Source organism: Pelodiscus sinensis, chromosome 11 (assembly GCF_052426305.1).
Source record: "Pelodiscus sinensis isolate ZL-2025 chromosome 11, ASM5242630v1, whole genome shotgun sequence".
Classification (NCBI taxonomy): domain Eukaryota; kingdom Metazoa; phylum Chordata; order Testudines; family Trionychidae; genus Pelodiscus; species Pelodiscus sinensis.
In genome coordinates this window covers 39,319,635-39,343,101 of record NC_143062.1, presented here as the reverse complement: position 1 = coordinate 39,343,101, position 23,467 = coordinate 39,319,635, and the positions used below count along the sequence as shown (strand labels likewise).

At 40.6% G+C, this 23,467-nt stretch overlaps 1 protein-coding gene across 1 annotated transcript in view; it reads left to right on the top strand.

Annotated features, from left to right (window-relative positions):
- CHL1 (cell adhesion molecule L1 like) overlaps positions 1-23,467 on the top strand; it is a 223,342-nt gene that overhangs the window by 43,199 nt on the left and 156,676 nt on the right. The window contains exon 2 of the mRNA XM_089781240.1: positions 10,417-10,492. The gene's annotated coding sequence lies outside the window, so the exon portion shown is untranslated. The remainder of the gene's footprint in view (positions 1-10,416; positions 10,493-23,467) is intronic.

Sequence of the window (23,467 nt, the reverse complement as noted above, 5' to 3'; positions counted from 1 at the left end):
GGCGGTAGTACCCGGCGAGCCCTAAAAACTGTCGGACTTGTTTCTTCGTCGTTGGGATTGGGTACTCCTGTACTGCCTGGATTTTACTTAGCAGGGGTTTAAGTTGACCTCTCCCTACCGTATATCCCAAGTACGAGACCTCCCTCTTTCCGAAGTGGCACTTCTTCGGGTTGGCCGTCAGATTTGCTCGCCTGAGCGCCTCCAACACTGCCGTGACATGCTCGAGGTGTTGTTCCCACGACCTACTAAAAATGACGATATCGTCTATGTACGCGGCTGCGTACTCATAGTGATCCCGCAATATATGGTCCATTAGTCTCTGGAAGGTGGCGGCTGCCCCGTGTAAGCCGAAAGGCATGTTTATGAATTGGTACAGCCCGAAAGGCGTGGCGAACGCCGTTTTCTTTTGTGCCTCGGGGGACAGGGGGATCTGCCAGTACCCCTTTGTCAGATCTATCGTTGACAGGTATTGGGCCTTCCCCACTCGGTTAAGTAGCTCATCTACGCGAGGCATGGGATATGCGTCGAACTGGGAGATGGCATTTACTTTTTGAAAGTCTATACAGAACCTGGTTGTTCCATCTGGTTTTGGGACTAATACTATTGGGCTCCGCCACTCGCTGCGGGATTCCCGAATCACCCCCCATTCCAGCATTGCTTGAAGCTCCCTCTTTACGGTGTCCCACATCTTTCGGGGTACAGGCCACAGGTGGTCCCGCACTATCTTCCCTGTCTCTGTTACTATTTCGTGGTAAACGTCTCGCGTCTGTCCCGGGCGACTGGTTAAGGTTTCCTGGAACTGTTGCAGTACCGCCTTCACCTGGTCCTGTTGGATCTGCGATAACCCCTCCCCAACTTGGGCCTGGCCTATGGCTACCTCGGCTCTCCTCCCTTTGTGGGGGTCTGTCCGCCTCACCGCACCTGGCGTCCTCCTGGCTGGGGCTCTTGCCCTTTTGAATTCCCCACCCAAGCGGCAGGGCGGGTCTTCCCCCAGCGCCTGCGGCCCCGCCCTCCTGGGCGTCCTGCTTGCCGCTTCTCCTGACGTCATCCGGCCGCACCGGAGTGTCCTCGCGGCCGCTTGTCCTCCCTCCCTCCGCCCTGTCTCCTGGATCTCTCGCAGCCGGACCTCCCCCGATCGCCTGCCTCCGCGGCGGGCCGGTCTCCGTCCCAGACCCTGGCTCCGTGCAGGGGGGTTGTGGGCACGGCGCCTGCCTCGCCCCCCCCCGGTTCCCGACTCAGTGCGGGGGAGCGCGGACGCGGCGCCTGCCCCATCACAAGGCTTCATTTAACATTGAACTGCATCCATTTGAGCTACGGAGGTTCTTCAAAAGTGGTACTTAGGGTGGCCCGTGCCACCATTGTCCTTTGTGGTCAGAGATCCTTGGTCATGGGAGTTCTAGGATTCATCACACTATTTGAACCAGAGCAGAGACTGAGGTGCATTGTAGAATAGGTAATCCAGCCCTGGAACGTGATCCTTGGAGGGAATTAGGCATATAAGGTGGTGTGGCTGCTCAGGAAGACACAGATCAGTGCTGGACATATCTGAGGTAAATAGGATGAAGTTTAATAAAGACAAATGCAAAGTGCTCCACTTAGGAAGGAACAATCAGTTTCATACATACAGAATGGGAAGCGACTGTCTGGGAAGGAGTACGGCAGAAAGGGATCTAGGGGTTATAGTGGACCACAAGTTGAATATGAGTCAGCAGAGGGATGATGTTGAAAAGAAAGCAAACATGATTCTGGGATGCATTAACAGGTGTATTGTGAGCAAGACACGAGAAGTCATTCTTCCGCTCTACTCTGCACTGGTTAGGCCTCAGTTGGAGCATTGTGTCCAATTCTGGGCACCGCATTTCAAGAAAGATGTGGAGAAATTGGAGAGGGTCCAGAGAAGAGCAACGAGAATGATTAAAGGTCTAGAGAACATGACCTATGAGGGAAGACTGAAGGAATTGTGTTTGTTTAGTTTAGAAAAGATTGAGGGTAGACATGATAGCAGTTTTCAGGTATTTAAAAGGGTGTCATAAGGAGGAGGGAGAAAACGTGTTCATCTTGGCCTCTGAGGATACAACAAGAAGCAATTGGCTAAAACTGTAGCAAGGGAGGTTTAGGTTGGACATTAGGAAAAAGTTCAGGGTAGTCAGACACTGGAATAAATTGCCCAGGGAGGTTGTGGAATCTCCATCTCTGGAGATATTTAAGAGTAGGTTAGATAAATGTCTATCAGGGATGGTCTAGACAGTATTTGGTCCTGCCATGAGGGCAGGGGACCGGATTCGATGACCTCTCGAGGTCCCTTCCAGTCCTAGTATTCTATGAAAACACAACTTATTTTATACATGAAAATTGAACATTTCAGCAGAATATAAATTTTCCCATCAAAAATTTCAATTTTGCAGAATGCAATGGTTTCTCAACAGAAAATGTACAATGTTCCCAAATAACTCTTCTGCAGTGATATGAAAGAGGATCCTTCACCGCAGCAGGAAATTTAAAAATAAATGGATCTTGGATAGAATCCTATCAAAGGGTTCCTTGTATACCAAGGAGCCTTCCACAGCAAATTAAATAGACAACTGTACCCCTAAATATGCACTTGTTCTATTATTTTGATCCACAAACTTCTGTTAGCATTGACTGGAGTCAGAAAATGATTTGCCAGAAAAATTTTCTTATTGGTATTCATTTTAAACCTTTTTTCAAAAGTTTTATAGAAACATCATAACATGTTGCATAGTGTAATACAGATACAATGGGTACACATTATAAGACTACTGCTAAATCTGTGACTGAGAACTTCTTATCAAATTTGTTCTGCTACAGTTTGTAGTGGGAAAAGAGTTCAAAATTAAGAGTTCAGCTGAAAGCAAATCTACTGATTTTTGGACTCGTTTCTGCTAATTATTTGCATGAATGGCCAAACCCTAAATTTTAAGAAAGATCCTTAAAATAACTTTTTTTTACTATGAAGTATATTTTTTCAATATTTGTGATTTTGTGCAAAAGGAGAATAAAAAAAGTTTAAAGAGTGAAATTCAAAAAGGCATTTTTATCAGTGGACTTGTAATTATGAATAATAATTCATCACTATTTTATATTGCATGTCAATTAAAATGGATATTTTCCATTGTTATAAAGTTAGCTCTACCCCACCTAAAGATGAAATAATCATAATTAAAAATGTGAAAACCTTTAATATTGGATTGGCAGCTATGTCACCACTGCAGCTATGTTATATCCTGTATTCATAATATCAGTAGGTTTTTCTTATAACCACATATTAATTTTATGACTTTTAATAAGACTAGAGACCTAATCACAAAATGCTGTCCTCCAGTTCATTTATCTTATGTGGAAAAACCACTAAAATGCTTTGTTATTTCAAAGACAGTGTCTTTTTGAAAGGATTACACTATTTTACCAAGTTGGTTAATAAAATCAATTTCTACTAAGACTACACCCTCACTCAAAAACATTTATATTAATATGCAGGCTTATTTCTTAGACATAACTCTTACTTGCCTTTTGTTGACAAAACTATACCTGCGTCTACACTACTGCTGCGTTCTGTTGACAATAAGTCAGAACGTGGCAGTTTTGTTGATGGAGGTAAACCTCATTTTATGAGGTATAACGCCTTTTTTCAAAAGTACTCTTTTGAAAAAAAGATGCTATTGCATGCAAACTGTGCTTTTTCAAAAGAAAGCACGTACACTCTTTTGAAAAAGCGGCTTGCTTTTCGACAGAACTGGTTGTAGTCTATACATTCCCTCAGAGCCCCATTCACAGTGCTCCAAAAGTGCTGGGAGGGAAGGGGGGTCTAGTGCCCCAGTGCATTAAAGGCATGGGGGGAATGGGGCAGAGAGGAAGAGCCCAGGCTGTAGAGGGAACCCCAATGGGCCACATGTGGCCCACAGGCCACAGGTTGCCCACCACTGATCTAGTGTGAAGATCCAGGTGTACATGGCTGCATACATGAGTTTAGGGTTACAGGAGTAATTTACTGCCGCCTAAGCAGCCAGCTGATCTTATCATTGGCTATCATACCTCTATTCACGTCATTGTGCTGTAAGACAAAGCTGATTCTTCATTTGCTTCCATAATGCAAGTCAACCGTGTGACTGGCCTCCTGGGTGCAAAGCTAAGAAGGAGGGAGTTGACTACTTCCTCCATGAGTTCCTGGAAGCCTCCCAAAGACCCAGGAAAGAGACAGGGCCATCTGCTCTACAGCTGGTAGAAAGGGAATGGTATGCAGAGTCATCCATGATTGTGGTAAGGCATTTCAGGAGTTTATCTTCTCCCGGTGCTCCCTTGGGACCAGTGCCATTCTGCCCCATCCCTAGAGCAGTGTTGGGGCTGTCAGGAGCTACATAACTCAGAACAATGATGCTCTGCCCTGAAATGTTGCTTTTTTGTTTGTACGATCTCACAGACATGAGTAAAGTTCCACAGCAGACCAAATACCAGCAACAATGAAATGTATCTCACATGAGTCTGTCTTTATCCATGGTAGACTGGAACAGCATTTAAGGAGTCTCAAGGAACCATAAAACCAATAATACATAATTATTGCCATCAGTGATGTAGCTTAGGAAATGGGTGTGGCCAGTTTCATGCTGCACTCCTGCTATTCCTGGCTACTGGAATTGCCCCTCCCCCGGACCATAGGTGGTTAGATTTATGTTATTGAGACTGGGCTGTTGTAACTTACAGCAGAAGCCAAGCAACCCCATTGCTCACCCGAGAATAGGGGAAATACAAAGATGGCTTATAGCCACCTTTGTTCCCCTCCTTTTTCAATTTCTGCATTAAGCATAATTCAGCTTGAACAGAGAATCACACTCTGAGCAAGCAGCTGAAATGAGTAAAACCCTCAAATGCTCAGTCCCTCACTTGGAAACAAATCTAATCTCTCTAGCCCTTTGGAAAATTGGAAGACATGAAACAATTGTAGTAGCAATAGCAATAATAATAAGGTACAATTGTAAAGCAGGGAGCAAAAGTAGCAGTGCAAATCCAGTTAGTAACACAAACATATTCACACCTGAGAGTAAAGAGATTTTATTTCCAGTTTTTATTTAATCCCACAGATCAAAGAGATGCATTTCTCCACTTAAAATATGTTCTAACACATCAAATGTTTAACAGAGAGTTAAAATTTAAGCCTTTTATTTCCCTTCTCTTTAGCAACCAGAGTTCAAATACCAAGACACATTTTTAGCACAGTGCAACAGACATTAGCTTCCATCAAGGAATACATTGTTCCAGTAATATTCCCTTTTCTAGCAGCACAGTAAATGCAATCACTTGGACTTTGCAGCTGCAAAGTCATTGCAGCTCTGAATCAGCCACATCGCTACTGATACACACAATGAACACTTATAATAATAACTGTCCTATTCCCATTTAAGAGACTATAATCCTATAACACCAAATTTCTCACAAATCATCTCCTTTAGTCCTCTGTAAAATAGGCACTTGACTTTTAAACTAAAGCAGCTTTTATTTAGATATTTATGCATTTTCCTTAGCAACAAAAACAGCAGTCTGTCTATGCTGGCTGCATAGCCCATTTCTACAGGAATAACAATGGTGCCTTTCTATGGAAAGCATCATGCCGCACTGAAGTGTGTTAGAATTATATTTCTATATTTTGATGGCAAAAGAGACACAGGAAAGCATAATTCAGTCTGTTGCACACAGGTGCACTCTTGCAGACTATAGGTTGAACCTCTTTAGTCCAGCACCCTCAGGACCTGACCAGTGCCAAACCAGGTAATTTGCTGAACCATGGGAGGTTAATATTTTTGTGTGAGATTAATTCCACTGCTTACTGGGCTCTTAGAAGACATTTAGGGTTAAATTAGAGCTAAACAACAACACAGAACACTGAGAGCTACGATAGGAGGCTGTAAACAAACTTTGAGACTGTGGGAAAGTTGGCCACACCCATGATAAGAGGACATCTGGTTAAATAAAAGCATTCTTGACTCAAGAGTGCTCAACTAGAGAAGTTCCTTTCAATATTTCCAGGGACTCAATTCATCTTACTAATGAAATAATCTTATACAGTCCCATTATCCATCAAGTGCTACTAGATGCACAGAGAGGGTGAGGTGGCGAGAGGTGGAGAATGTGAAGATGTGATTCCTTGGAGACTGCTGAAACCTGAGGATGTCTTAAAATGGACACCTTTGTAAAATCCTTGGGACAAATTCTTAGCTGGTGTCAAGTGGGGCAGCTCTATCGAAATCAATGGAGCAATGCTGGTTTACACTGACGGGCAGTCATTTCCCTTTTAAATGTTAGAGCCTATCATTTTATGTCTTCACAAAGGCTAGCACAGTGGGGATCCAATCTCAGTTTTGCCCCTAGGCACTACTGTAAGTAACAAGGCAAATTATAAGCATGCCATTACAGAATCAGTTTCTAATCTCACATCCCTTGTCTCTAAATATCTCATTGCTCCATGTGTGAGTATTTTAGAGGCACAGGATCAGAAGCAAAATCACATACATTTGCTTAGGTTATGAAAATAAATTCAGTATATTGTAACAGGAGAGAAGTGCCGAGTGATGTGTCTTTGGCCTCTGCATATAGGCACCTTGTACAAATTAAAAAGAATCAGAACGTTAAGCAAAATCCACTTAGCATAATAAAATTTTCTCAAATATTGTCATATATTGAACCTAATTTTACATTAATAATGATGGTTATTTCCCTTTAGGAGAATCATTGAAGGTGATAAAGCATAACTATACTATTATCCAGAGTAACTTTACACTCCTATACTCTTATTCCCCACTGTCTTTCATCTTGAATAGTCACTTATGCCTATGCAAAGAGATTGCACAGTGGTGCCATTCTTATATTTTTACACCCACTTTGCACAGGGCCGAATGGCTTGACCAACCCTATGCTTGTTACAGCTTATGATCTTCTTTGTAATGATTCTGCAACTAGAAAGTATATGCAGAGGGCACAGAGCCAAGGTCCCACCCACTTACTAGGTTAGTAAATACTGGGGCTTGCTTTTCTCTCAGTGAGCGGATTAGCAATGCAGATAGTCCAAGTAAGGAAGGTCATTACACCCCTTTACTTCCTTGCACTGACACATAAGGAAGCTTGCTATTGACAGTTTCATTTTTCCCATGAATCATAGGTTACAATCTCTTTAATCAGGGATCAGAGGAAACAAAAATGTAGCAGAGCCCAGGTGATAAAGGGGAATATCCACCTCTGTAGCATCACTGTGCTCCTTTCCCTCCACTCCATGGAAGCTCTGTCACACAGGCACTGTAGTGTAAGAGTAGGCTGACTAGAAGTCCATCTGCTGTCTTCTCCCGTAGTCCTATTTCCCTCACTGTCTATAGGCTGTGTCAGAAAGGTTAATGCTGACTTTGTGAACATCGATTTACCCAGTGTCTCTTTCACCCACATCAACAACAGGTGGTCTTGTAGGCATAATGGTAGAGTCATTGGGCAACGTGGCTCCAACAGAAGCAGATGGTTCAAAGTGGAAACCAGGGTGCTAGGAGTGAGGTTCTAAAGGGAGATGATGGGCAACATAACCTGTACCTCTGATGGAATCCTCTGTGTAGTATAAGTTTTTGTCACAAAGAGGTTAGTCATTTTCCTGAACCTCCCTTGGCAGCCTTTATTAGCTCTTTAACAACATCTTTTCCTTCATGTCTTTTACCTGTTAACTGAATTGATTAGAGGGGGGAAAAATGGTTAAGGCCTTCCTTTTGCTATGGGGATTATTCCTATAGAGTTCCTTAAATCCATTTTCTGGCCTTTTGCCATCTGCCTTGCTAAACCTCTGTCATGGATGTCTCTGAGTTAAAGGCTGATAGGTCTAGGTACACTTTACTTAATTCAAATCCTCTGCTTCTTTGATAATTATAAGTAAGGTAAGAAAAAAAAAAGACTTCAGCAATAGGCTGAAACCAGCAACCTGGGTGTAAATCTATGATACAATAGCTTGCTGTGCACTAAATTGCCATATGAACCTCCTACCATGCACTATATATTCCATAGTATTCTTTGGTATACTCCTGTTTCAAACAGCAGTGCCTCATAGCAAACTATAGAACTTTCTAGTGTTTGGTAGCAGGGTCCCTATAGCAACTGAGTCACAGAAGGCTAGTGTCCTGTAAATTTTACACCTGAGCTTGCCATGTACTAAGTCTCATTTAAGGGCTTGTCTACAAGTCAGTCTTCTGTGTCAGAATTACAGTCTTCAGTTTGCAGGCACAGATTGAGGCATGTGTTCTGTGTATGATTATTTATTGTTGTAAAAGCCTTCTGTTGCCTAGAAGGGGAGCTGGATCAAGCTCTTAAATAACAAGGCAACAGACTGACTTTCAGGGATTTGAGCTAAAATCCACAATACATCTGGAAATATTGAAATTGCGATCTTAGTCGGGGACCTCCAAAGCCCAAATGAGGCCAGCTAGATAGACATGTCTCACTGAAGTGTATGTGTGTGTACTTAGAATTTGGCCATACATATTAAAGGAACTAACCACCATTTAAAATGTAGTAATCAGTTTAAATTACTAATGTGTGTGTGTGTGTGTGTGCCAGAGGTTGAGAGGTGACATTTTGTCTGTGGGGAAATAAATCTGCCTGTAACTCTATTGGAATAAGATCAGATAAAGAGATTATCAAGTAGTGCCAAGGAAGAAAAAAGGTTAGTTGAATTTCCCTTTATCACTTTTTTCCCTAAAGATATTTTATTGAATATCTTGTCACTTATGCAAAGATTCTTGATAATATATCACTTGTGAAGGTTTGAGCCCAGGAGGGGGGAAAAGAGGGAGGATGTCCTTCATTTACTCCTTAATGGCACATAGAAATAAAGCCTGAAATATATATAGTGGTTATTCTCCTTGATTAAAATATAGGACCTGGGAGAGATGGTTGTAAGCCATCTTACTCTTCCTGATCCAGAATGCAGTAGGCCTGGTCTACGCTCATAGGGAATATTGAATCAAGATACGTAACTAATTACGTAGCTGAAGTCCAGTGGGCTTCCCTTACTCCTTGCAGAAGCAGGAATACTGGCAGCTGGAAGGAGTGTGCTCTGACTTCAATTTAGCAAGTCTTAACTAGACTTGCTAAATCAAACTTCGGAAGATTGATCGTGGCAGCCCTAGAGAAGCCCATACAAAGTAGTGGCTCCACTGGTTAATGTGACCGAATGTGTGAAATATCCCGTCACAAAGAATCCAGAAGTATAAATGCTAAGAGATTGACACAATAGCAAAGAAATATCACATATGTATTTAGTGTGTTTGTGTGACATACGTACAAGTTGATCATTAAAGGTGTGATTCAAATGGAGAAAAAAAGATGGAAGAAAGTACACTGTAGTAAAGAAATAATACCTATCTTTTTTCTTGATCATATACTTCTTCCACAGCCCCTTTTATTTGTTATTTATAATGGAACACTTTTTAAGCCTGCTCCCAATTACTGCACTAAAGCAAGAGAGACAGGAGCAATGTACTTTTTTATACCTTGTCATAGTCAGAAGATCACAGGTTGACCAAACCATTCTTTTTTACCCTTTTGAACTGTAGATAGCCTCAAAAGTTACATAGATGGAAAGATAGAAGCATGGGGATAAAAGGAAAATCTACAGTAGATTGATTGAAACTAATCATCCCTAAAAATATACTTTTCTAGCAGTATCAAATCTGAATGTGATGACTAGAGTACATCAAAGAGTAGAAACTATTTTTTGCCAAAGCGTTTATCTCTGGGTTCAGTCACCTCCTCTGGCTACTGACAGAATGCAGTGAGACTACAGTGGACTATGTGATGAGAGGTGTTTTCTATCTCGTTCTTACTTTTCTATAATACTCTTCAGGCTACCTGTTGTGATAGTGTGGAATTAAAACCAAAAGTAATATTTTGATCCAATGCTTCGTAATGTATTTTAGTATGATTAGTTGTTTAAAATGCAAAAACATCTCTAGCTCATCATGAAAGCTGAGGTTCCGTTGTGCCAACTTTGCTCCAGAGAGCTTGCAATCTAAATAGACAAAGCAGGTTACAAGTTAATAAGGAAAACTGATGCACAAAAAAGGAATTTTTTCAAAGATCACAGAGCAGGTCAGTGTTACAGCTGAGATTTGGAATTCAGGTCTTCCAAATCCCTTTCCAGTTCCCTGTGTACTGGGCCATTTTATAGCTCTTTCTTGTCATGTGGAAAATCAGCCTTCCTATATAGTTAAATGGAAGAGAAAAAAGAATGAGGTCTGAGACCAACTTGGTGATCTGATGAAACAGTAAGAACACTGAAGTTCTGTCACTATATAAACTGTCTACTTGCTATATTTCTGGGACTGGTCATTTAAGTAATTTTTATTATTCATATTACAACTTTGTGTTCATTTCCAGATGCAGTAAAATGTGGAGAATTATCCAGATTTAAAACTGCAGATTGCAGCAGGAGTCTACAGAGCTGAATTCACTGGTTAGACAACTTATTTTAATTAAAGATTTGTGTGTCTCATATAGATATAGATATAGATATAAATAGCTAATATTTATTTCTGGAGCATATTAAATAGATCAAAGTTCACTGAAACAATTTGCCTTTGACATATTCTATGCTTGTACGTAGTAGTGTGTGCTTATGTGCACTCTCTCTCTGTATAAAACTCTTGCATAAATAGCATTTAATTTTTAAAATGTTGGAAGGTATTGACATTGAGTTTGAAAGATTTATCATTTCAAAATAGAAAGTTTTATGCTGCCAAAATCTAGTTCAATTTTTTGTTAATCAAACAAGTATTAGCAACTTTTGTAAGACTATGTAACCAAGTCAGAGGACATGCATCCTATTATGGCTTCCAATTTGTCAAGGGATAGGGGTTTTCCCTGAAATCTAAATTTTTCAGTCTGATTGTCTGAGCCTATAATGATTTGGTGTAATTCTTCTATTTTCGTTACTTCAGTGAAAGTCTACAGTTCTCCTTTTAACTCTGCTAATGGTTGCCATGTAGACAAATGAGTGACGTACACATTATTCCAAACATCTGAGAAGACTGGAGCTGAAGTAGTAGCTCTAGGATATTACAAAGGACTCCTAGGGCAAACTGAAAGGGGAGTCAAAAGCATGTCCTTAGTGATGGCATTGCCAACAACTATAGTTTAATGAGAGAAGGTCCTGAAACCACAGAATTATTTATATGTCCTTGGCTTCTCTAGGGTACCCTATTATTATGGGATTTAAGCACCCTTAATACAGCTAGATATACTACCAAGGAAAACATTCATGCTGCCAAAAGGTATTTTTCTTTCTTAGCTTTGAATTTAAATTTTATAGTTTTGTTTTGAGGTTTATATTGTGACTAATTAAATCTCTCACACACAAAGAAATTAGGCTTGGTTTTTTTTTTTTAGTATATGAAGATTTAACTGTGCAACTCCTATTCACCTTATTTGGGGCCGTGTGACAAAATCCTCACATGTCATGCTGATGATTTACCCCTTAACTTTCTTTTGAAATGCCATTTATGGGATTTTCTTTGAGCTGCCTAGCTTTCACCAATGCAAACAATAACACAGAGAATGAGGGCTGAAAACTTTATTCTTATTTATCTGCTTTGAAGCTTACTTTCCCTAGCACAGTAAGTTGCAAAATACCACATATGCTGGTAACATGAACTTGGGCATTTTTAAAAAGAAGTGTTCATCATTTGATTCACAGCATTGATAAATCTTTGTTGTTCTCTCCAGTCAAATGTCAAGTAATATGCAAAGTAAAAGAGAGTCATTCATGAGTCCAAAATAATTCCAGTAGATATAGGAGCAAGCTGCAAAAATCATTTCGAATGCTATCTGAATCTTTCACAAAGGTTAGGTATGTTCCAATACTCTGTCTGGATTCAGACTATTTAAAAAAAGGGTATGAGCTGTGGAGTTCATTTCCTTTGTTTGCAAATTAGCCTGCAAATTAGTTCCCATTCAGGATTAACCACTTGGAAAAGACAGTGTGTAAACGCTGGTCATCCTTTAGTTATGCATGAGAATAAAGAGATTTTTTTTTCAGTTTTCATGATTGGAAAATATATAAAGAGTAATGGAACCCAAAATATATTAACTGATTTTTCTAAACCTTGACCTAATGTCCACCATGAAATTGAAACCAAGTCTAGAATGCTTCATCTAAGCAAGAGAAAATATTTACAAAGTTGGAACAGGTGACATTAGGAACACTGGAAAGGAATTCTGAGCATAATGTTGATTAAATTGCAAAAGCCATAACATTACATAACATTTTCAATAACTAACTTTATTGTCCATGTGTTCAATTATACACCTGGGTCTAACAATGAACTTGGTTTAGCATGACAGAAACTTAATGTGTTCAGGAATGCTTCACTTTTCCCCTCTCATCTTTCATTGTGCCTTTCTCTCTTACATGCACATATCCCAACTTGAATTTATACTGTTTTCAATGCACAAGCTGACAAGTGACCCCCTGCACTGCATGACCACAGGGTGAACCCATGCTAATATATGCTCAGAAAGCATGCCACATAGGGATACATATGTTTGGACTGATTCCTTAGGTTTTTTTTCCTGTTCATAGTAGTTTAGTAGAATTATAACTGGGTTTTTGATTAATTATAACAAAGTATAATAATAATAATTTTTCTTTTATGTAGAAGGCAGGATGCTAATCTCTTTCAAAAGGTGATTGTTAATAAGCATTTGTAATAGCTGGTTTAAAAGTTAGTATTCATTTGTGTTTTTAATTCAGGGCATGAGTCATGCAACTGAATTTATGAATATGAAATACTGATATGTCCTTTTCTACATACTTAATGGGAAAAATCATTTATATATTAATTCCTAACCCTAACTGATCTATGTCAAATTGGGCTTCAGTTGCCATTATCAAGGTTATAATATCAGTAACATCAAATGAATGAAGGCATTAAGGGAAAAATCCTTCCGTCAGTTCTTCACGCAGTCATCTTTGCAAATTGAGTTTAGTGAGGTATATCTCATGTGCTAAAGACCTTTAAATGAGGCATTCAGGATTCTTCCATACTCAAAAGTCATCTTCAGTCCAGATTAGGATTTGATGATGCCTTAAATCAATAGTGAAATGACTAGGGCTGTTTGGTATTTGTAACTCAAGAAGAGTCTCTCTGAATAAACAGCCCAGTCTACATTATAATCCCAAATACTGTACTGAGCTATCTGTTAGTTGAATGCCCGAGTACCTGCTGGGGAAAAATTAGATTTTCTGCCCAATGCCATTGTTTATCCACAGTACAGCAACACAGTGGGGATGCCCCATGTGAATTGGAAGGTATTTGAAACATTTTATTTGCCCCATCATACACTGATCTCTCCGCAAACTTGGTTTTGAGCACAAGGATGTTGAAGATGGAAGCCTTTATCTCCTTTGGGTAAAATTCATACCTGTAGAAGACAGTGGCCATATCCTACCAGCTGCATGCTTATGGTCATCTATTTTATAGTCCTAAAAGATGGCAGGGCTACTCAACACATGTGGGCCACATGTGGCTTGCATAGCAGTTTGGCTTTACACGGGGTTCAACATACAGCCCATGAGTGGGATCCTTTGAACATGGCCTGCACTGGGAACATGCTCCACAACAGCGAGGTGTTTCCCAGGCATGGTGAGCATTGATAGGTGCAAGAGGATGGGCTGGCTGGAACAGACGGGTACAGGGTGTCGGCCTTTCTAGCCCTAGGGAAGAGATGCCAGGAGCTCTGGGGCATTGTGGGAAGTGCTTTATATTCATACCTGTTGGTGTGAAATAAGCTATTTGAATATATTTACATATATATGCAACCACACTTAAGCTGTGGCCCTGGTCATGTGCTGTGAATACCATTGTGGCCCCTGGGGCTCTCGAAGTTGAGTAGCCCTACTCCAGGGAAACCTCCCAAATTATCTCTTGAGTAAGGCAGGTATGAACCACACCTGTCCAGGTCTGTGCCCTAATTTAACAGAGTCACCTGCAATGTGCATAAGCCCTATGCAGATCATTTGCATAAGGCAAATTTCACCTTTAGCAATTGGGTGATGTGTAAAAAAAATAAAAAGTGCTCAAGCTGCATTTTCATTAACCTTTAGAGAGCCAGTGTCTCAGGGCTTTAGCTACTTCTGAAAATTTTACCCTTAGGTTCCTAAGTCACTTACATACTTCTGAAACTTTTACCTCTTACCAGGATTTGTGTGAATGGAGATGTTTGAGTTAGAAACCATCATTGGTTTAGGTTAATTATGCTAGATGCTTTGGGATTCATATAGAGAATACTGAGGAAGTGTCTTTGGAGGAAGTGTCTAACATTGGAAGTCGCATGATTCATACTCATTATCACCTACACCTGTTGACCTTTCAGATATGCACTTGCAAACAAGCATTTGTGCTGTCACAATAGATGTATGCACAGCTACCTATCATGCACGTACAATATTGGGTTTTGTGTGTGCAAAATATAAGAACAAAAGAAATTTCAAGGATGTATTTTTGGATAAATTAAAAAAATTAGCCCAGTGGGCTGCTTTTTTAAAACAAAAGGTCTCATTTGGCATTACAGAGCTAGCTAAGGGAAAGCATAAAAGATTGACCTACTGATGATATGAATCAGGCAAGAACTATAGCCAATGGCAAATTTGTGTGCATTTGAACATGATATTTCAAAGATGTTGTACTAGGACCAGGGGCATTATACCAATCAGCATTCTAGAGGCTTTATTCTAGGACAAGGGCTTATTTGACTGCTAATGTAACATAATATGTGGCCTGGTTTATTTACTGGCAAACATGATAGAATGAAAGCAAATAGTTGTTTCAGGTTTATGAAAGGTGGTATCTGTCTGCTTACCCGATATATAGTTAAAATTCGGCACATTCTTTTGCAGCTGTTGCGTGTCATATAAAATAATGTTGTGAAGTGACGTGCTCTCTGAGCTACCAAACAGATATGGAATAGACCACATCAGTCCAAGCTCTCTCCAACCTGCCCCAGCAAGCTGAGCCTGAAGGGACTATTGAGGATGGTCCACTATCCCATTCAGTTTTTAGCCTCTATGCTGAAAATTCAACAAAAACAACAGTTAGCACCAATTGTGGTGATGAAATCTGGGCTGAGGAAAGCACCCATCCTGTAGAAACTGGACTAGGATCTCTAACATCTGCCACCAAGCAACTTTCAGTCGCTATCTGCCTCAACTGAGTTTGAATTGGTGACCTTGAGAAGAAAGACACTATCCCATTACCAATTTCCTGAGCCATCAAGTTTTTAATAGGGTGTATAAAATCAATTTTCAAATGGCATGTATATAATTTTTATTAAGTATTATTAATATTAATGATTATGATGTATTTCATTATGAGGGTACACAAAGGGTGTGAAATTTTAACAGTGAGACTAATTAGGGATTGGAAAAACTTGCCATGGGTCTTGGTGGATTCCCCATTATGATTTAAAATAAAAATCAAGATTGGATATTTTGACTAAAAGATCTGCTCTCGGAATTATTTTGAGGACATTCTATAGCCTGTTTTATACAGGAGGTCAGAGCAGATGAACACTTCTAGGGTTGGAAACTATGAGTAATAGCATTTTAGTATGTTTTCCATAGATCTGCTACATTGTACAGAGTTCAGCACCAGATACATAAAGAGCGACAGAGATGCAGACTGCTAATACACTATAAATCAAATACATAGATGTTAATGAAATAACAGAAAAATACAACTGACAAAATATATGAAACAAATGCCCTTAAAGCTTGTATATTATTTTCAATAAATTGAAATCTTGTTTTGATACTGAAATAAGCATGTCTCTAAAGAACCATGTGGGAATGCTGAATATATTGGGGTTAACCAAGAAAAAAACAGCAAGAATATGCACCACAGCAATACAAATCACCAGAGGAAAATTCAATGAAGAAAGCAAATTACATACCCTGCCGCCACTGGAATGGCTTTCTGCCCTAAGGAAATCTAGAGCAGGCTATGCTAATGGAAAATTCCAAAGAACAGCAGTTTATAAGTCTGACAATTTTTAAAAAAATCAATTTTTAGAAAAAAAGTTGAGTGGAATGAGACTTTAAGCCCTCGAAACCCTAACAACAAAGCAAACAAAATAGGGTGTGTGTTATATAACAAAGAATTTTAAGAAAATAGGAAAGGCTACCAAGTAGATCAAACACTCATGGGGCAAGTGATTGATCAAACAGTGACTCTAATAAATCAAAGCCCCAATCAAAGTCTAATACAACTTCCCACAAATGAGCCAATGGTAAAAGTAGATAAACTTCAAAGTTAAGTACCTATGCACCAAACAAAATAATGGAGTATAAATGAAATATATACATCAAAGCAGGCTTTGAGATACACATCACCTATTGCTCTTGCTTATGTATTCTACATACAGGGAGGGGTTGAAAATAGAGATGAAACTTGTTCTTGTGTGTTTTTAATGTTTGAATGTATCAAGAAAATGAAACTGGCAACCGATTGAAGAAAAGCATTTGTACACAGGTGCTGAGCAAGCTCAAGCACAAAGCTCTAATAATGTATCTCTGAGCTGAGCTGCAAAACAGCCACCATATTACAAACCTGGCACTATGCTGAGCAGAGACAGCCAGTTTTGCTGTAATGTGATTTTTTATGGTATATTTTGCACTAGAGACAGTGCTGATAAGACAACCAAGACTTTTTCTTACTACAGGCATATTTCGGCCCCACTTTTAATGAGCTCAAAGCTAGTCAAATGCCTTGGCTTACTGCCTCTTATCAACCCTAGAATCATACTTGTTTTAATCAAAGTGGTGAGGATGGAAGCTGCTAATTAACTGGATCAAAATAGCTCATTATGAGACTTTGGATCTATATTAAAGTGAGTTTATAAAGGAATGTATCCACGTCCAAAAATTGCAAACTGTCCAATAAAGAAAAATTGCCATGGAAGCCCTTACATTCAATTTTTTTGCAATTAGGTATGATATTCCCTCTTCACTTAGAATGAGAAATACAGCTAATATAATTTATATTCCTCAATTCTGCAAGAGAAACTCTGTAAGGGTCCTGGTGTACATGATAAATGCACCTAACTTTCTTCTCCTACAACAATCACACTGTTCTGTATATTCGGTCAGAAATTATAATTTATGCTCTGCTCTGGGCAGACATACAACTGGACTGGAGCACATATGGGGTTCAGGTAGAGCAGAATTTGGTCTTTCATGGTTAAGACTAGATCCTGCTCTTGTTTTATAATGGGCTCTGTTAGAACCTTCACTCTTTGTAGACTCTGCGTTGACCTGGTCTGTTCTGAAGCTTAATAGACAAGCACGAGCAGATGAAGTCACAAAGCATCTTAACAGTACCTTTGTGGTCACAATCCACGGAGCTGATTTATGGGGGTACACTTTATGGGAGAAAATCCTGCTGAGTTGACTGAGATGGAGAGTAAAGAGAGAAAATGGGGGTAGAGACTAGGGATGAAGTTGGTAACAAGTGACTGTGTGGGAGGGTTGGGTGACAGGTGGACATTGATGCGCCCACTTCCCTTCATTTTCTTGGAGTCTGGGAAAATTCCTCACTCTAGTTGAAAGCTCCATTCTGTACATGTTGGCCACTATTCCTATTTAACTCACAAGTGTCTAGGGACATTTGATTGCAATTGATTGTCAATGACTTTCCGCCAGCTCCAGAGAGTTGAAGTGGCTTGGTGTTTTCACTAGGTGGTCTTATTCTGCTTCCGTAGCAAAGGGAAAAGGAAGCATACAAGGGCTGTGTAGCCATTTCACAACAATCACAGTATAGGGAAGCTTTCCTTCCTCCCTCTCAGCCTTCCTCCGCTGTTTCCATTTAAGCTCTGTGGCAATGGAATTTGTCTCTTTTTTTTAATAGAACTCAGGAAGGTGCCATTCTATGGAATATAGTGGAGGCAGAAGTAATCATTCTTAGTGCTGTATTTGTGCTCCCTTCCTAGAACAGGACTTTTTCCTAATTAGGACCGTGACCTTTTTTTTCTTAGTGAATTTGTTTATTAACATTTTCTATTTTATTTACACATCGACAGGAGACTTAAAAATGAGCTATCTGTAGCTGCATCCATTTTTTGATCAATGTTTTTTATGAAAATGGGTTTTTTAACCAATACAAACCTTTTCACAAAAAGTACACACAGGTGCAAAACACTTCCCACTGTATTTTCTTTTAATTTGTGAAAAAACACAACTCTTTGAAATAAAATCTTTTTCAAATTAATTATAGTTAATTCATCCACCATTAAGCTTTTATGAAATGCTTTTTAGCTCTTAATTAATCTTCATTAGTTGAATTGAAATGAAGTTTTTAGATTTGTGTGTATGTATCAACAGAAAAGCTTCATTAAAAACATTATAGAGGTTGAAAAGTCAAGTGCTCAAAAGTTAGGAAATGCTGGAATGAAGGCTGCCTTTGCAGTCATACTCTGGATTCCTTGTGCCTCTGCTTTATAACACAGTGACATGATCTTATTATTTTTTCCTCCCTCAATGGTCAGGATGAGCAATACTCAGTTACTGAGCCATTATTCAATGTTTTGTTTTATCCTTATTGATCTCTGTGTCCCTTATTTACTGCATGCTATTCAAACCCTTTTCTGAAGACAGAATTATTGATTTCCTCATAGATTATAGACCTCATCACTATATTAATTGAGCACTTCCTTAAAAGGATTAATTTATTTATTTTCACATCTCGGAGGGAGGATGATATTCCCTAATTTACAGATGGGAACTGATTAACAGGGAGTTTCAGGTCAACAGGCTCCACTAATTTTGGGTTTGAGATTCCAGGAAATACTTACATTATGTAGCAGTCTTTATATTCAAACCCACTAATTTCACGTGCAGTTGTGAATGCTCAGCTCTATTTCAAATCACACCTGAGGCATCCAGAAAATGAGGAACGCACAATTAGTAACCACCTCAAAAAACTTGGTTTACATTTAAATAACTTGATTAGCATCACGCTGGTTAACTGCTGCAGAAGCAGGGATAGAATCCAGCTCTCCAGAATAGCATTCAATTGTTTTATCCATGAGAATGTCCTTTCTTCTGGCCGTTCCCTGCCTTATTTGCTACAAAGCTTCTAGCATCTGGAACGAGACAGAGGTGCTACAGGAAACTGGCTCCTTCACTATACTACCCTATAGCCATGGGGAATGGGTGCCCCTGCTTCCTGGCCGTAAAGCCCAGGGTTGCTGGGCAGCATGAGCAGTAGTTTCTGGAGCACCCAAGAGCCAGATAGGAGGCATGGCCATGGCTACCCCTAGTCCCAGAACTCCTGAGAGCTGGGTAGGCAGCATGCTGCCTCCTTCAGGCACTGGAGCACCCAAAAGCCAGGTGGGCAGTGTGGATCCAGCTGCTCCTGGCACCTGATGATGCCACCCCTCCAAGCAAAGCCTCCAGCCCAGCCTGAGTCCAATCCCATTGATAGGTTGTCAGAGAAGCCCCAGAGGTACAGAGCAGCCCCCAGCCTGCCAGTCCAAACCTTTGGGAGAAGGCAGGAGAGGGCTTACTAGAGGAGAGCATGATAAACTATTCTTATTGATAAACTAGGCAAATATAACTTGGATAGGGCCACGATAAGGTGGGTGCATAATTGGCTGGATAACCGTAGTCAGAGAGTTGTTGTTAACGGTTCTAAATCCTGCTGGAAAGGGATAGCAAGTGGAGTTCCTCAAGGGTCTGTTTTGGGACCCGTACTGTTCAATATCTTCATCAATGATGTAGATATTGGGATAGAGAGTACGCTTATTAAGTTTGCAGATGATACCAAACTGGGTGGGATTGCGACTTCTTTGGAGGATAGGGACATAATTCAAAATGACCTTAGCAAGTTGGAGAGATGGTCAGAGGTAAACAGGATGAGGTTTAATAAAGAGAAATGCAAAGTGCTCCACTTAGGAAGGAACAATCAGTTCCATACATACAAGATGGGAAGCGACTGTCTAGGAAGGAGCATGGCAGAAAGGGATCTAGGGGTCACAGTGGACCACAAGTTGAATATGAGTCAACAGTGTGATGCTGTTGCAAAAAAAGCAAATATGATTTTAGGTTGTATCAACAGGTGTGTTGTAAGCAAAACTCGTGAAGTCATTCTGCCGCTCTACTCTGCACTAGTTAGGCCTCAGCTGGAGTACTGTGTCCAGTTCTGGGCGCCACATTTCAAGAAAGATGTGGAGAAATTGGAAAGGGTACAGAGAAGAGCGACAAGAATGATTAAAGGTTTAGAGAACATGACCTATGAAGCCAGGCTTCATGAACTGGGCTTGTTTAGTTTGGAAAAAAGAAGATTAAGGGGGGACATGATAGCGGTTTTCAAATATCTAAAAGGGTGTCACAAGGAGGAAGGAGAAAATTTGTTCCTCTTGGTTTCTGAGGACAGGACAAGGAGTAATGGGCTTAAAGTGCAGCAGGGGAGGTTTAGATTGGACATTAGGAAAAAATTCCTAACTGTCAGGGTGGTCAAATATTGGAATAAATTGCCAAGGGAGGTGGTGGAATCTCCCTCTCTGGAGATATTTAAGAACAGGTTAGATAGACATCTGTCAGGGATGGTGTAGACGGAGCTTGGTCCTGCCTTGAGGGCAGGGGGCTGGACTCGATGACCTCTCAAGGTCCCTTCCAGTCCTATGATTCTATGATTCTATGGGTGAGGCCTGATCAGGCAATTTGGGAAGGCAATGCCTTCCCCTGCACGTGATATGTGCTGCCCATGCCTAATTCATTCCCAGAGCAGGCCCTTCCTAGGCACTGAATGAGGTGGGGGTTCAGACCAGTGTGACTGGGGAAAACCAGTATGTGGTCATATAATATTAGCTCTCAAATTCTTCTGGCTTTTTCCTCCCAAGCTTAATGTATTCTGTCCTATCTTCTCCAGCCTGTCTCTGGATCAGTCCTTTCTCTTCCCCACCTGGGCTTTTTGTTCCATCCTTCTCACTTGATTCCCACTCTCCCATCCCGACCCAGTCTTCTTGACGAACCGGCGCCAGTGCCCTTCCTGCACCAACTCCTTGTCTGTAGTTTCCTTGCCCAGACGGTACCAATTCTCCTTCCTGGTTCCATGTTAGATAGCGCTCTCTCCCTTTCCTCTTCACTGTCTGTCAGGCATAGTCTTCCTCCATATGCTCCCAACCAATATATCCTGCACATGTTCTTTCGGTTCCTTGCCCCAGTCTTTTGCTTATCCTGTTGCAGTTCTATCCCAGTACTACAGCTACTTTTCAGATTTTCTTCACTTGTCCATCAACACCCATTCACCAGTCTCCTTGCCCACCTTATCCCAGTTCCATATCATCTTCTCTCCAAATTTGATTTACTTCCTTCCCCCAGCTAAGTGGCTCCTAATGTTCATTTATGTCTTTAGTTTCCGGTTCCAGCTGACCCTCCCCCAGTCTCCCAATTTGTCTCTTTGTCCAGCCTTTCTGACCTGCATCAGCCCCCCAATCCTAGTATTCTTGTCCAACTAGGCCCAGTTCACTTGCCAGCCAGTTTGTGTCCCTCCTCCATCTCCCAGTCAGTTTCTTTTCATCCTCCCAATATCACGAGACTCCTTGTCACAATTTACTTGTTTCCTCTTCTCTAGTCCTTCTGATCCAACCTCATCTGAGTCAAGTGCAGGGAAGATAAATCTCCTCCCGCTTTTTCCAGACCACTAGCAAGAACACAGGAGATGCAGGTGTCATGCTGTTGTTTCTAGTTCTTAGCTCCAGCCCAACTTGTTAAATCTGTAGGAGAATTCTCTAGGTCACTTTAACTCTAGGGCTACGTCTACACTGGCCCCTTTTCTGGAAGGGGCATGTAAATTTCACCTATCGTAGTAGGGAAATCCGCGGGGGATTTAAATATCCCCCGCGGCATTTAAATAAAAATGTCCGCCGCTTTGAAGTAGGAATAAGAGCCTCCGGAAAAGGGCGCTTTTTCCGGAGGATCGGGGCCAGTGTAGACGCTCTTTTCCGGCTTTTTTAAAAGCCGGAAAAAAGCGGCGGACATTTTTATTTAAATGCCGCGGGGGATATTTAAATCCCCCGCGAATTTCCCTACTACGATAGGTGAAATTTACATGCCCCTTCCGGAAAAGGGGTCAGTGTAGACGTAGCCTAGGGTTGGAGCATGCTCAATAGCTCTGTGGGGATGGTGCATGTATCATGGTCAGCATTAGAAGGGGTGAAAAGCCAGAGCATGCCCAGATAGTTGCATCTCTGAAGCTTTTAGCTGTGAAGCTCTAACAAGTCACTATTGAGAAAGTGTGAATGATTATTTTCAAAGATGTATAACTTGGGCAGAATTTGGGTGGATTTTTAGGGGATAACACAAGGCACATCCCTGATGCAAAGGCCATACTGTGATCAATTTTCCATTCTCTTCTCTAAAACATGTGGGGGCTGGAGTATTTCAAAGAAAATTTACAACATTTACAACATTTTTCACTAACTTTGTTCTTGGAAATGACTGAGCTGTTGTGGCTGAATTTTTTGAGGATGATGATGATGTTGATGATGATAATAATAATAATTAATCTGAGGTAGGCAGGCAAGATGGAAAAATTTCAATCCAAATTTACTTTTTGCAAAGGTTTACGCAACTGAAAATGGGGTATTATATTGGAAGAGTTCTGTGTGTGTATGAACATAAGAACAGCCATACTGGGTCAGACCAAAGGTCCATCTAGCCCAGTATCCTGTCAACAGTGGCCAATACCAGATGCTCCAGAGGGAGCGATCACAACAGGTAATCCTTGTGTAATTTCTCTCCTGTCTCCCATTTGCAGAGAAACAGAGGCTAGGGACACCATTCCTACCCATCCTGTCTGATAGCCATTGATGGACCTAACCTCCATGAAACTGTCTAGCTCTTTTTTGAACCCTGTTAAAATTCTAGCCTTCACCACATCTTCTGGCAAGGAGTTGGTTAACTGTATGCTGAGTGAAGACAAATTTCCTTTTTTTAAAACCTGCTACCTATTAACATCATTTGGTGACCCCTAGTTCTTATATTATGGGAATAAGTAAATAACTTTTTCTTATTCACTTTTTCCATACCAGTCATGCTTTTATAGACCTCTATCATATCCCCCTTTAGTCTCCTCTTTTCTAAGCTGTGGATGTGTGCAAATGCATATAGAATAGACTGGGGTGATAGCATCACCTCTAATCAAGTATGTCCAACACAGCCCATTGCATGCACGTGTATATATAAATAATACACATGGCAATGGGCCAGAAACTTCTTCGCCGTTGCTTTATTATGCATTAGATTGTAAATATTTGTGGGTTTTTTTTTATCTGTCCTTAAAGGGAAGAATAAAGGAAAGAGGCTTGTACAATTAGGAAGTAATGAAGAACCATTACTATTGCAAAAAAGCAAGAAAGGGAATGCTTGGAAAGCTTA